Source organism: Canis aureus, chromosome 10 (genome assembly GCF_053574225.1).
Source record: "Canis aureus isolate CA01 chromosome 10, VMU_Caureus_v.1.0, whole genome shotgun sequence".
NCBI classification, from domain to species: domain Eukaryota; kingdom Metazoa; phylum Chordata; class Mammalia; order Carnivora; family Canidae; genus Canis; species Canis aureus.
In genome coordinates, this window is record NC_135620.1 from 32320550 (window position 1) to 32335110 (window position 14561).

At 35.9% G+C, this 14561-nt stretch overlaps 1 protein-coding gene, 1 long non-coding RNA gene and 1 pseudogene across 37 annotated transcripts in view; 1 reads left to right on the forward strand and 2 right to left on the reverse strand.

The window, feature by feature from the left end:
- PTPRD (protein tyrosine phosphatase receptor type D) overlaps positions 1–14561 on the reverse strand; it is a 2191141-nt gene that overhangs the window by 1696168 nt on the left and 480412 nt on the right. The window lies entirely within an intron of this gene.
- The window catches only part of LOC144322201 (uncharacterized), a 68377-nt gene that overhangs the window by 46031 nt on the left and 7785 nt on the right, over positions 1–14561 (forward strand). The window lies entirely within an intron of this gene.
- LOC144321636 (tubulin polyglutamylase complex subunit 2 pseudogene) lies at positions 4307–5770 on the reverse strand (annotated as a pseudogene).

The window sequence follows — 14561 nt, forward strand, 5'->3', positions numbered from 1 at the left end:
AATTTGTCTATCTTGTAGAAGAGGAAAATGAGGCTGAAAATTATTAGGTCAGTTGCCCAAGGGAAGGAAGAAACAGAGGTGGCTTTGAAATTCAGAGGGACTGATTGAGAAATTTCCCCTGTAACAGTCTGAGAAAGTGGAGTACATAGGAGACCCTGTTTGACTCATGAGTGAGAGGAACCTAAAGAAGGAAAGTAAGTGTTAGCAGCCTACAAAGGAAGTAAAAGTGGATTTCCTACTAGATTGGCTGAGTGTAAAGAACAGAGATGTGAAAAACATTATGTGAAGAAGTAGAAGAAAAAAGGCTCCCTTTCAGTGGATAAAATGCAAAAAAGGCACCCAAATATATAGAGATAAATTGCAGTATGACAGTCCTTTCCTCTAGCTGGTGTAGTATCATCCCAGGATCCACTGTCTGGCATAAGGAGCATACTTACTATCTCAGCTTTCCTCCTCTCCTAGATGCTTCTGAACAAGGCACAACCTGAAAAACCCGTAGGAAATATCCCTGGACATAGAGAGCCATACTTGATATTGACACGTGAACCCAAGGCTTTAACCATAGAAAAATCAGCTTCCATCACATATCTCCTCTTGTCTTTATATCATATCATATAGCTAGCTTCTTACTATGGATGCTTTACACAGCTGCTACTACTTTCTCCTATATGGCATATTTTAAGGTTGAGAGCAACCACAGGAAAATAAAAGCTTATCTTATATTGGAAAACTTATTGTGCAATGGAAAAATGACCTCAAGTGCACTCAGTAAAAGTTATATAAAATCATAAATCCTAGCCACAGCTGCAGTGTATTAGAGACTACACATTACATCCGTAAATAATTGCAAATCCATTCTGGGTATGATTTTAGGTGCTATAGGAGACAGTTTTGGAAACATATTTAAAGAAGCACTGCTGATGCCCTAACTGCAAGAAAGGCAGGTCACATATCACATAACCAACCATACACCTGCTACATTTCATAGATGTGCTAAAAAGAAGCACCTTTATAATTTGCATCTCAATGTTAATTATCTTATATTTAATATATTATATTTAATATACAATCTATTAAATTTATATGCATTCTGTTGAATAAATACAAGTACATATAATATTTTAGAGTTTTTTTAAATTAGTTGTTTCCTGTAGCTTAATTGCATGACAAGTTTGCTTTTTTATGTCTTATAAAATCTTCACTCAGACTTTGTCTCATTTTTACAATACTCATTATTTTCTGAAACTCATACTGGATCAAGCTATTTCATCTAAAATTTGCCAGAGATCCATCAATATATTCTGCTGCCTGGGGTATTAAATTTGATGAAACATTCCTTGTGAGTAGAAAACAAAAACAATTGTAAACAAAGATCAGAAATAGAAACTTTCAGATTACTGTTGGAAGCATGTCAGTATTAAAAGAACACTAAGTTTATTTAATAAATGATCCTTTGAACTAATCTCAATATTATTATAACACCTATTAAATCAGATACACAAAACAGGTCATAAGAGCTACCCTTACTTGATGGTTTAGTATCATAATTATTTATACTAAAAATGTTAATAAAATACTAATAAAATCCATAACTTAGGTACTTTTTATAAAAAAGTAGGCTCCATGGCCAGTTTGGAGCCTGATGCAGGGGCTTAAACTTACAACTCTGATAGAGATCTGAACTGAGATTAAGAGTCTGATGCTTAAGCAACAGAGCCACAAGGTGACCCAAATTATATATAATTTTATCCTCAATATTTCAGCTGTTCTCATAGATATTTTCTGTAAGATATACAGATGGTATTAATGGTAGTAGGATCCATCAATAGCTACCACTTCACTTTGACAAATGTCCCAGTTACTCCATAAGAATTTCAAAATGAGTATAAAGGAAAAATTTCTATTTTGTTTTTAAAAAGTTTTCAAAATTATACCTACAAAGTATCAGAGAGAAAATATAATACTTACATTCTAGTCAAATTCTTGTAAAAAATTCATAAAGTCATCAGTTTTTCCTGTAATTTACTCCAAACATTTCATATCCTTTTTAACAATAATTACAATTCATTTCTTCATGCATTCCTTCAATAGTCTTTCTTTTTCTTCTTCTTTTTTTTCTTTAATAGGCTCCATGGCCAACATGGAGCCCAACGTGGGGCTTGAACTCATGACCCTGAGAGCAAGACCTGACCTGAGATCAAGATTAGGTGCTTAACCAACTGAGCCACCCAGATGCCAACTTCAACAGTCTTTTTTAAACATCTACTTTGCATCAGATGTTGAGAAGAATAAGAGTAGGACCTGACTTTTTGAACCCAAGTAAAAGAAAATTAGAAGAGAAAAACTTTTACACTCCACTTTAAATGCTACTGCCTGGAAATGGCGCACATTATCACCTCCACTCACATTTTATTGGCCAAAACAAGTCTCATAGCCACAAATAGCTACAAGGGGGTAAGAGCTCAGAAGAAAAAGGAATCATGGTTCATTGTATAGTCTTAAGAAAAAAAAAAAGAGTACTTTTTTTGTAACCTCTGTCTTCTCTTAACTTTATTTGTGCACATTATTCCATAACATTAAATATAATTGTACATTGTTTCCAATATATTTTTGAATTTGAATTTATGAGTAGACCACAAATGTTCTAACAAGAATTTTCCTCTACTACTACTTCATACAGAAAATTAGTTTGGTTCCTATTTTTTAATAACATAATACAAAGCTCTAAGTTCTCCTTGAAGTGAAATTTTGATGTCAAGGATAATCCATACTTATTTTTATTTTTTTAAAGGTTTATTTTTTTTAAGTAATCTCTAAACCTAACAGGGGGCTGGAACTCATAACCCTGATATTGAGTCGCATGCTCTACTGACAGCCAGAGAGGCACCCCAAAAGATAATCCAAATTTAATTTTTTTTTCATTAAGACTGTTTGGTTTGCTTCCAGAAAGTTACCAATTTAATAATTTATTGACCAATGATGTCTGTTGTCTACCTAATATAAATGAGAAGCCAATCTATTAGGTTAGAAGTTGTGGATCATAGGTAGAATATGGCATTTTCACTGATTAGTGCATGGAGTGAGAACTATAGTAACACAAAGAAAAGAATCATTCATTGAGCTGTGAATGTCATTCAGAATGTTTAAAAAAAACAATGAATTTTATCTCAGCCTAACATAATAGGTGGAGTTTCAATAGGCATTTGGAATATGAGAGTATAATTCAAATGAGAAAAATAGCATCATCAAAAGGATGGTGGTAAGAAAGTTTAAGGTATATCTAGAAAAGTACTAGGCCATTTGGAGTAAAATGAATTTTTTTCTTTTTCAATATTTTTTTAAATTTTTATTATTAGGTAATTTCTACACCAAATATGGGGCTTAAACTTAAAACCCCATGATCAAGAGTCACATGCTGGACCAACTGAGCAGCTAGAAGCCCCTATTTTGTTTTGGTTATACATAATGAAAAATAAGCAGGACAAGGAGCTTTAGGCCAGAATATAGAGGAATTTGAATGTCAGCTATTAGATATTAAATGAATATGCAACAGAAACTTAAGACAATGACACGCAGAAAGAGAAAGGAGAATGGAAACCACAGAAAAGGCTTGCAGTTGATCTCATGGGGACAGAATTTCAGTAGTGAGGTTGACCAAGAAGGAAAAATTGCAAGAGCCATTGTGAGAGATAAGCTCTCAACTGACTCAATGTAGAGGTAAGGAAGAAATCAAAGATGATGCCAAAGGATGGAGCCTGAGCAATCAGAAAATATTCTGAAAATTAACTAAAATATATATTAGAGAAATGTGGCTTTTAGTGAAGAATATAAAAGTTTGCCTTTAGAACTTTAAGATTACTAAAAAAAAATTTAAAAAATAAAACTTTAAGATTAACGGGATAATGAAACTAAAATAGACTTGGCACATGGGGATGGAAAAGGAAATACTGGTACATATTCTGGATGTGAGACTTAATTTGTATAAGTGGATGATTCTCTCTAAGAAAAAAGAACAAAAAAAAGTATAATACTGTAACAAAGGAAGGTTGATAAAGGTCCACAATTGAGGAATGTGAAAAAAGAGAAGGCAACAAAAGTGAGAAACTGACAAACCAGAGTGTGAAATATATGTCATAAAGATTCTTCTGCATGAGTAGACAACCGGTTTGTTTTGGTTTTTATTTATTTTTATTTTTTTAAAAATTTTTTTGGAAACAACAAACTTTATAGGAAACTTAAAAAGGACCAGAGTGAGAATTAAGAAAAATAAACATATGCAATTGTATCTTTAAGAATTTTCATGGAACATTATGATTCATTAAATTATCTACATTCTCTAACAAAAATGAACTGATCTGAGAAAAAGCAGCATGAAAATATTCTACTGCAGTGTTGCCCAAAAGAACTTTCTGTGATGATGGAAATGTTCCATAATCTCTGTGCTGTCAAATACAGAATTTACTAGCCCCATGAATACTCACAATAGGGCTAATGCAACTGAGGAACTGAATTTTTAATATAGTTTAAATAGCCACATGTGGCTAGTGATTACCAATTGAACAGCAGAGTTCTAATGCCTCATGGGTCAAAATCAGTGGTTTCTTTGAGGGATTTCTCTAATGACTGCTGAGGGGTGTAGAGGGTTGGGGGTGGAAAGAGAGGAAAGCTCTTAACAGCTCTATTTAACTGCTTAAACAAGTTCTGAAACTCTCTACAGCTTTCAGAGGCAGGGGATGAGGAAAGGACTCTGGAAGACCTGAGTATGCCCTTGAACTCTTGGCCAATGCCAACGGAAGTAAAAGGCCTAGGATTTGGCTCACTCAGACGGAAAGAGGTCTATGGTGCCACTCACAGAATCTGAGGCTTGGGCCACCTGTGTGTGGAAATCTTGGCTGTGAGGCTGGCAGGGAGGTGAAGTGCTCATTTCTGGACAGGGTTGCCAGGGCTAGAAGAGGATTTAGAAGTGGAGGGAGGACCTGAGGGCCCTTTCTGGCCACCTGGAGGCTGGACAGCCCCTTTCTTTTTGGGGATTAATGTCTTGTTCTTGCTCTTGAATAGTCTGCTGGGATCCAGCTTGTTCACGAAGGAGTTGGTCTCTTCTGCAAGCAGGTTTGTGTTGTAGGTGATGGGTTTATACATTTTGAACCATTGCTTGGCTTGGGGGCTAATGCCATAGCTGGTGAAGGCACACTGCCACTGTGGCAGGCCCAGGTGGGTGATGAGCAGGCAATAGTAAGTGGAAAATGTACCTGTGAGAAAATGCCAGTATAATGCTCTGTCCAGGAACCAGATCTCAGTGTCTTGCGCTAATGCTGGTTTCCCTGTTTTGTAGACAAGGAAAACCTTCCCATTCCCATTGCAAGGATCCAGCTCAAATATCACACTGCGAGAATCAAAGTGAGGCTTCTCTGGCTGGTTCTCACTGGCTTCAAGTGTATCATCCTCCAGGTCTGCCAGAGTTGGTGCATTAGGGAGTGAGTACATGGAACACTGGTTGAGTTGAGTCAGTTTTGAGATGCTGTTAATTGCCATGCTGCCCAATGGAATGGTGTGCTCATCCAGCTTCACACTCCATGCCATGTGGAAGCCATTGGTCATCAGGTTAAAATTCTTCACATCCTCAGGTAGAATGCAGTTATTTTTTTGTTCCCATGAAGAAATCATATGACGTTCAGCAGGTGGTTTTTCTATGATAGTCGCCTCTGTCACACCTGGGGAAATATTCGAGGATGTGGTGATCCCCAGGGTCAGCTTCTCCAGGTGCAGCTTGCTGCAGCCCGGGGGGGCGGTGTCTCCTCCATGGCTCGCAGCCCGCTCCGCGCGGCGAGTACAGGTGCGGGGACCCGGCGGGAAAGCAGGGTGGGCGGGTGGGACAGCGCTAGCGCCCCAGAGGCTGGGACATCAAGTCTGGTTTTTATTTTTACATGGGCCACTCCTTGTTGTTATCATACATATGTTAGAAGGAGTACAACTTGCCATTACAATGACCGAGATGTATCGATTAACTCTGCTATTAAATTTGGGCAAGTTTATGTTCCTTTCTTAACTGATGTCCTCATCCATTCAACAAGAATGATTACACAAACTATATTTTATTTGTTTGAGGATACATACAATAATGTATGTAATAGTACCAGGCATCATTCTTAGTAAAATAAATCTTCAATAAACATAAGTTGAATACAGATTCATGTGTTTTTAACCAGTTTGACCATACAGTATCTGGGAGATGACATATACATAGTATGTGTTCAGGAAACATTTGTTTCAGGACTAGGAAAAGATAGACTTTGGAACTGGAAAGTAAACTGCAATATGATTAAACTCATTTTCCATCCTGGATGAATCCAAAAGGCATTTCCTCAATTCGCTAAAAGTATTTTCAACCTCCTTAGTTCATCCTACTCACAAAGGTTACTCTTTATATCTGGCACTATTAATAATTTCTTTAGTAAGAATAGTCATTGGTCTGATCACCAATGACTACTCTTAGCTATGGATGGTTCTCCTAACCCTGTGGCGAATTGTAGGATTATACATTTTGGCTCCCTTGTGATTGAGAAAGTGTATATGATTAGTTCATGACAGTACATTATAGAAAAAGTGACATTTGTGAATATTCAGTCAGTCTAGCTCTTTGGGTGAAACCAACCTGACATGGACATATACCATGAGCAAGAAATAAACCTTGTTGTATAAACCAATAAGAGTTTGGATTTTTTGAAAATGCAACATAACTTAGTCAATCTTGATTAGTATATTCAACTTATTTGTGGGAAAGTCCTTTCCAGATTTGCTAATTTTAAAATCTCAGCACCTCCAGTACCACTAGGATTATCATAACATTTGCATTTTTATGATTTAAAGATGAGCTAAGACACTACAGTAGACTGATGTATCAGAAACTAACTACTATAAAATATGTAAATAAAGGGAGACCATAAATATATTGTCATATTTTTTTATAAGTAGGCTCCATGCCCAGCGTGGAGCCTAACATGGGTCTCTAACATACAACCCTGAGATCAAAACTGAAGCCAAGATCAAGTGTTGGATGACCAACCAACTAAGCTATCTCGAGGCCCCTGTTACTATATTCATCAAGAAAATCAGCAAATCTGTTCCTTTAAGAAATTAGAGGGAGTTAAAAAGAGGTTTTCTATAAGCAACTTCTTTCCATTATTGCATTTTGATTTCTTGACTCTGGAAAGTTCTTACTAAGATAAAACTGTTGTGTTCTCATTGGATTGGAGAAAGAGGGCTGGTGAGAAGACTGATGCTCTTGTTTTATAATTAAGGGTACAGTTGGTGTTAAATTGGCTAGTTTAAAAAAATTGGCTAGTTAATAGATATTTTGGAGGAAAAATTAAATTTCCTAATGAAATTTGTCAAGTTTTTTTTTTTTTTTATGTAACTGGTAAAAAAAGTCATATGTTTTACTGTAAGTACCAAATCCTATTGCATTCAATAATCTATGAGGTATCTACTATTCTAAATGAATGTCTTCTGAAGAATTCTTGACCAAGATTGAAAAACATAAACCAGAGCAAAACAAATAATCTATTTTTACTTAAGGAACTTCAGTTCAGTCTTTCTACTAAAGTACTGACGACCTATTGCTATGATCATCATCCTTGATCCGCGTCCCATTTAAGTGGATGTGTTCACTGCTGTTCTTGGTACCTGATGAAGGGTTGAATGATGGGGTGCCTGATAGTATTTCCATGGCAAATGCTACTAGTAGTTGATAAAGCCAGGCCTCTAGGGGCCAATTTTCTAAAACTCATGGGGAAAAATAGGAGCTAGAAAATGAACTACCTGGTTATATATATTTTTTTCATTGTTTCAAGGAGACTATTTTCAAGAATGATTGTGACAGGAATAAAAAGACAAGGACAAGTAGCCCCAAACTGTCAAAATCCCAGCATTTTTGCAGCTGCTTTCCTGATATATGCCAATGACTTGTGCCAAAGAGGGGGGGAAAGAAAGGAAGAACAGTTTCTTTTCTCAAAGATGACGTCAATATATCTGAAGCACTGGCTAAGGATTAGTATAGATGGTATTATTGACAATTTGTCTTTAAGGACAGATTAAGTTTCCCCATTAAAGGGTGAGAACATCCTGTCACAAACCTACAAAGTACTTACCAACCTAATGTTGAAAGGAGGATATACCACTCTTTCACCTATAACATTAAGTCCAATTATTAAGTACCTAGGCTCTGTGCTATAGCTGCACCAAATTTGAAATTTTATTTCTCAAAATCACCCTGTGAAATTATTATTATTGCCATTCTGTAGGATGAGAAAAATATCTCAGAGAAGTTCAGTCCTTTGTTCAAAATTGCATGACAGTGAAGTAATATCACAGTCCTTTCTAATATAATGCAGTTGCTCTCCCTCTATCCATCAAACAAACAAATAACACTAACAACTGGTAGACAATCCAAGACAAAGAAAAGAATTTTAAAAGCAAGTGAGAGGAGAAAGTTAAAAAAAAAAAAAACACATGAGGAAGATTGCCTGCTTGAGATTTTTTTTTAAAGGAGATAGGAGAGATAAGTAATTTTGTTTCAATTTGCCATGTTAATCAAGGTGAATTAGAGACTATATCTTGCCAAAAGGAAGGCTATGAATGGGTTATTGGCCAGTTCAGGAAAAGATTGGCAATAATTGAGGTGGGAAAATAGCTTAATATGGAGATAATCCCTGGCTAATTTAAATAAAAAGGTGGTTAGAAAGTATCAATTACCTCCTCTTTTCAAATGTTAACTAGATTTTTATTATGAAACATAATTATTTAATGTCTCAAATAGTTGACTTTTAAGACAGCCAAAGCCTAACCAGGATCTTAGTGAAATCTTTTAAACAGACGTTCAGGAATGAGACTGCTATGGATTTTGTTTTTGACTTCTGAGGATTTTCAATTTGGGCATAACGTGTCATTCTGGCTTCAACATATGGGAAAGTTCTGGATTCTGGTGCCATTTAATTTCCATTTGGCCCCACTCACACTCCTTCAGTTCCTGTATCTCCTTTACCTTATATGCAAAATGAAGAGAACCTATGTTTTAAGGATTTTGTGAGGGTGAAATGAGATGATAAATGCCATGGTATTTTGTGCAAATGAAAATGGTGATTATAATCTGTCCACTTCCATTTTGGTTCCTTATACCAGTAGAAGGTTCAACTTTATTACTCTAGCTATTATACATTTTAGTGATTTTTCTTAGTTTTTGTCCTCCTTAATTAGTCCTTTCTCAACGGTAAGTTGCCAATTGAATGAGTAGCAGTTTGATAGTTTCTACCTTTCATCCTAAATTAATTGTACTAGAAAGATCAATTCATTCTGCTGATGAATTGATTCTAGGTTTTAGAATCAAAAAGACCTGTAGTTAAATCTCTATCTCTGCAAATTCCGAACTCTGTGATCATGGACCAGTCATTTAGGCCCTCTGAGTTCATTTCTTCATTTATAAAATGGGAGGATGAGAGTTCAGAAAGATCATGTATGTATAGGCAATGGTATACTCTGATTAGATGAAGTATATTTTCCTTTATCTCTCTCAGTTTTGTATTTCAGCTCTAAATCCAGAAGACAGGCTCTCTCCTACGTAATTTTGATATACAGGCCTGATTCATTATAGTGGTTTAAGGAAACTGAGTAAATAACAAGACAGATGGGATCATGAGCACACAGGTACTCCTGAAGGGGAAGAATATCCCAGATTTCTCCTTTTGTCGTAGTGCCACTGGTGTTTATGAAATTGACCAGCCACTTCCCTCTTCAGAATGACCAGCTGTGAGGGCTTAGCTTGCTTCATGTAGCCAGAAGCAGAATAGCCAGGATAACAAATCACAGCTGAGTTCCCAGGTTGATCTGGAGCATGTACTTGGCATAGCAGACTAAATTCTTATTATCTTATGCATGGAGTTAATATGAGCCTCATTAGTGACAGTTATTGCCAAAAACAATGGACATATTATTTTTATAGATTTATTCAATGATATCTGCTCAACCAACAATTATTTAACACTTTTGTGTTAAGCCCTATACTTGACACTGGGGACTTAAAAAAAAAAAAAAAGAGTAAATCAAGGTCACTGCTTTCCAGGAACATGAAATTTAGAAAGAAAGAGAAATAGATGCACCATTGACTATTTTACAGCCATGACAAATCCTAGATGCCTAACAGGGTATGATTAACCCTACCCACGTTGTGGAGGAGGCAGACTTCTCAGATAAAGTTAATTTTCTTGGATCCAAATTGTAAAAGTCACAGTAAGGGAACAGGGAAGCTAAAATTAAACAAAATGCGAATGGGCTGGGTTTCAATATTCTCATGAGTTGGAAGATGATTCAGTTACTAGGAAGAACCAGAAAAATGATCTTCAAATACTTCTTCCCTTGTCTCTTCCTGGATTCCCAAGGATAGCCCAGTGTGGATGCCCCTTAAAATAATTCCCCACTACTGTGTGACCAGGATAGAGCAGTTCTCTGGTATCTTAGAGCTAGTCTCCTTCTAAGCCACATGGCTTATTTTAAAAGCTGGAAAGAAGGTGTAAGGGGTGTTTGCCAAAAGTGGCAATTGATCTGCCCAAACACTGGGAGGGCTGACTCTGCCCTTGCCAATAGTCATTTGGAGTTATAGAGACTCTTTCTGTGACACTCTCAAAGTTCTTTAGTCTCAACTCCCACTCTATTCAAACAATCTGCAGAAATTAAAGTCTTCTACAGTGCCTCAATATTAGAAATGTAATTCCTTAAAATATGTTTGCACATAAATGTCAGTACCATAGCTGTACACCAATACTTCTTTCTAAGACCTTGGAGGTCTAACTGGGATGAGTGCTACTGGTACAGGAAGCAGAATTAAATCAGATGGAAATGGTCATACCACATTAAAAGTCCTTACTTAAATTGAACCCTTGGAAAAATATTTTTGCAGATGAATTGATCCATCTACTCTTGGCAAAAGATCAGAAGTTGAATTTCTAATGGATTCCTTTGTGCCTTAGCTGCCTGAATGATTGAAAATAAAGATGCACTTGGGAGTTCAGCTTTGGGGAGGCTGTATGACACAGTGGTTAAGATCTCAGATTTGGGGTTAGGTTCCCTATTTTGCAAAGCCAGCGCCAGCCCTTACTGTGCCCTTGGGCTATTTACTTAAAAACCCTGGTCCTGAATTTCTTCATCTGTAGGATCAGGACTACAATAATATGAATATCACTTCAGTGATTGGATGAATTAATACATGGAAAACTCATAAAGCCTGATCTGTTGTAAGCATTCAAAAAGGTTAGCTATTATATTAGCTGCTTTAATTTATTGCCATACTCCTCTTTTCTAAAATGTTTTGTCTTGACCTGTACTGCATTCTCCATTTATCTCGACTTCTTTCTGAAATATGGAGAATATGTAACTCTTCTGGAAAAAGCTCCAGCTACAGAGACCATGACACCTGGGGTGGGAATCAGGATCCCTTACTCTGTGTGGCCTTAGCAAAAATACATAATCTGTCAGTTAAACTATCTCTAAAATATCTTTGCAGGGCTTTGATGTAAATAAAATCATTTATATCAAGTGTTGCTCAATACTTGACAATTCTTTCCACTGCCTCTTTGCATACCTCAGTTTTTGAAGGTTTCTTTCTTTTTTTTTTAGTCACAAGGTGGAGATGGTAACACCCACCTGGCCCAAAATAGAGCTAGAACAGCTGCAGTTGAAATTGGGGTGCAGGCTAGCAGGTGGCCCTGAGAAGTTCTTTCATGTCCAAAACTTTAACCACAGACTCTTGCCTACATAGGAGGGGAGGAGGAAGAGAGGAAAATGAATTTAGAGCATCGGGTTCTAAATTCCAAAACCTAATTTTACTCTCATGAAAGAGATATGGCAAAGAGACACTGCGGTGTTTAGAGAAGCACAAACAAAAAGTCAAGGGCCCAAGTATAAAGGGGTTTTGTAGGGAGGCTACATATTAGTAATATCAGGTAAATAGGAATTATTTTTAGGGTTTTTCATTAAAATTCATTCATTCTTCACAACAACTCTATGGAGTATACGGGATTATTGTCCTCATTTTACAAATGAGGAAACAGAATTTAAGTACCTTTGGCACATGTAGGCCACTTGTATCCATGCGTTCATCATCCCCACATTATGCTGCCTCTGCACAGATACAGATAATTTGTTCCAACTGTTTATCAATAACTCAAATACCAATCCCAAACTCCCAACAACCAACAGGTATATACACCAGAGACTTTTTATTAAAGATAATAGAAATGATGTTTTATATCCAATGACAATGATCACTTAGGGTGCTTTCTGAACATAAAAATTCCAGACACCTCCTCAGACATAAATAATCTCCAGAGAGAAATCTGGGAACAGCTGTAGTTGACAGTGGCTCCTGATGATTATTAATATTATAAAACTGTTTGGGAAATACCAAATGGGATGAAGAATGAAAAAGTCTTAAGGCAGTACTTCTCACACACTAATATGCAGACAAATAAACTGAAGATCATGCATACTAAGCTTCAGCCTTGGGCCTATGTTTCTGCATTTCTAACAAGCTTCTGGTTATGCTAGTACTGCTGGTGGACAGACCACATTTTGTGAAGCAAAGCATTAGGCAATGATTCAGCAGTCCGGGCTCTAGACTGTTAGCCATAACTTTGGCCTTTTAATAAACAAAATAATCACTTCGGTTGTTGGTACAAAATGCAAAATCATTGTATCCTCTCTTTAGATTCCAATTTGACAGGGTACAGGCACATTTCAAAAATATACTCCTTTTTTAACAAGAATCTCATGTGATTTGATTCTGATGCAGATAGTCCTAAATCCCACTCTCCACTGATAAACACTGCAAATGCGGCAGAAATCAAAGCACTCTAAAGGTGGAAAGAACAGCAGTGTGCCATTATAGAAGTCATTCAATCCCTTGGTTTTATCACCCATAACCTGGAGAGAATAATATGTGCCTTTATAGAGTTGTTAGGATAAAATGAGATAAGACATGAAAGCAAAGAACAGCTGAGCCACCCTATTCAAGGGGTCAACGGAAATAGGATATGGATCCAGTAAAGAACCACTTTCGGCCAAAGTGGCGGAAAAGCTTTCCTATATTTTCTTGATTCTTAGGCTATAAAGGCAATTCACAAAATCACTACATTCACTCTATCCACTTACTAGCTAGGCAGGGCCAATCCCCTGTCTGTTATTATAAAATGACAGTCTCTCTATCTCTCTGTATATATGCATTTCATACCTCCAAGTGAATATTTATCATCTAAAAAATATTTATCATCTATCTACCTATAGAGGTAAATATATTTGTATTTGTACACATATGCACGTATATGTTTGAATATGTAAAATATATCTGTAAATATGAAATATACATGTATGGATATATAGTTAAATTTTATAGATTCCTTGAGATTCTAAAGACACATGTAATGTAGCTAACCTTTAAAACAATGCTAATGTAGCTCCTACAATATGACATTTTAACAACACCTTTTTAATAATGCATGTTCTTAAATGTTAAGCTGATTCATATGTTATATTCCTAACTTTTAAATCTCAAATTCTACTTAGAATATCAATAGAATATGGAAAAATACAAAATTTTATTACAGAATTTTCTAAGGAATTATAGTGGTCTGCTATTGTGTCTTAACTTTGCTTGAAAGTTTATTACTTTTTATAAAGAGAGAGTATCTTTAGCTTCTTTCTCAGAACATGCTTTATTGGATTATCAAAAAAAGAAAAAAAGGAAAAGAAAAGAAAAGAGGAAGGAAGAAGGGAAGAAAGAAAGAGAAAGAAAGAGACAAACAAACCTTCAAAGTACTGTCTTTCATAGCCTATGGCAAGGACAAAGCTTAGGCTGATACCTATTTCAGAAGCAGCAAAAATATGTCAATTATAAAGAAAGCTACAAAAAAAAATAAAGAAAGCTACATACTATATTCCATTTGGTGTATCCAGATGATTTAAAATGGGGATTGGGCACAAGCAAACAATGCAAGTATGAAAATCACAATCAATTGAATATACTTAATGCCATACCTTTAACACAGAGTTGATTTACGAACTTGCATGGGTGTCATGTATATTTATTGAATTGTCATAAAGTATAAGAGGTAGTGCATTTTAATACATTTTGAAAGAGTGAAACATTTTAATGAAGTCTATAAAATTATGCTGCTTATAGGTAATCAAGTGACTAAAACGACTTTTGGACTATTAGTTACATGATGAAATTTCCAAAACAGTTCCCTTTGTTCCTTCACGATTTGGCCACGACATTGAAAATAGATGCAAAACTTTCTTTGTTTTAAGGTCCAGAATTACATTTACTTTCAACTTTGATGTGTTTCAAGACCTACATGAGAGTAAGGCTTTTAAAATTAAATGATATTTGTTAAAATTTTATGAGCTTTTTCTTTTCAACCTAAGGAGAGAGATTCAGTGTAAATTTGTGTAGGTGTATTTCCTTTTGAAAAGGAAGCTATTTTAGGCTTGGGTTATAGCTGAAATAATGTAACACA